Genomic DNA, 1,145 nt, shown 5'->3' with positions numbered 1-1,145 from the left:
GTGTGTGTGTGTGTGTGTACTGGGCTGCAGGGCTGTAGCTGCTATCCCAGGATCAACTGTATGGCCGGTGCACCCAGGCTCACAGCAGGGCCTGCTGTCCCCGCTGCAGACAGAAGGTGCAGAATGGAGCAGTATTCACCAAAGCCGCTGGCTCTCCTGCCGCCCTCGCCGGTGGTGCTGAGCAGTTGGTAACGTGACCGGGCAGATTCCTTCTGCCAATCTGAAGAGGCCTTGGTCATCAAAAACACTTTGCCGGGTAAGGAAGCAGAGACATACGTGGCTGCGTGGTTTTCCCAAAGTGGCCACAAAGTGACAGAGAGAGGATTTGAGCCCAGGGCTGTCTGTCCCCAGGCTGCCTGATGGGCAGGCGGAGGGGACGTGGCATGAAGGAGGCGTGGACAAGCCGGGGGAGGAGAAGAACCCTCTCCAAAGGATGAGACGCAAGAAGGCAACTGACGGACAAGGAGCAGAGGCCTGGAACCAGGGCCACCAGGGCCGGGATGTGGCTGCCAGGGAGGCAGCAAGCCTGGTGCAGTCGGGCCACAGGGAGGAGACCTGGTGGGACCTGCTGGGAGAGGCCGGGGTGTGGGGTCAGGAGCTGAGGCTCCGGGGCCGAGGGCCCTGGAGAGTCTGAGGGCTCCACTGGTGGCTGGGAGGCCATGCTGGGAAGGCATCAACACGTCAGACCACATGGGGAGGGCAGGCTGGAGGTGGGCATGGTCACCTGTCCCTGGGTCCCTGTCTGCTCTGCTCAGAGAGAGAGGTGTGCTAGGTAGCATTCTTTCCCCTGACTTGATTCTTCCCCGTGATGATGGCACCTTCTGATGACCTCACAAGGGCCTGCAAAACACAGGTGAGTAAGCAAACGTGTGCATGGGGAGGAGGCAGCCCTGAGAGCCAGGGTACCCACAGGACTCAACCGAACCACCAGATGGCATCTGTGGAGGACACACACACACACACCTGAAAAAGGCCCTCAGACTCAACCTAACCACCAGATGGCATCTGTGGACAGACAGACAGACAGACATGCACACACCTGAAAAAAGCCCTGTGCCTCTGTGCCCTTCCCAGGACAGGGGGACACACACACCTAAAAAGGCCCTCAGACACACACACACACACACACACACACACACACACAC

The sequence above is a fragment of the Echinops telfairi genome, unplaced genomic scaffold (assembly GCF_000313985.2).
Source record: "Echinops telfairi isolate 266 unplaced genomic scaffold, ASM31398v2 ScPeMD7_29;HRSCAF=101, whole genome shotgun sequence".
Lineage (NCBI taxonomy): Eukaryota > Metazoa > Chordata > Mammalia > Afrosoricida > Tenrecidae > Echinops > Echinops telfairi.
The sequence above is the reverse complement of the archived record's forward strand: the minus strand, read 5'-3'. Positions refer to the sequence as shown.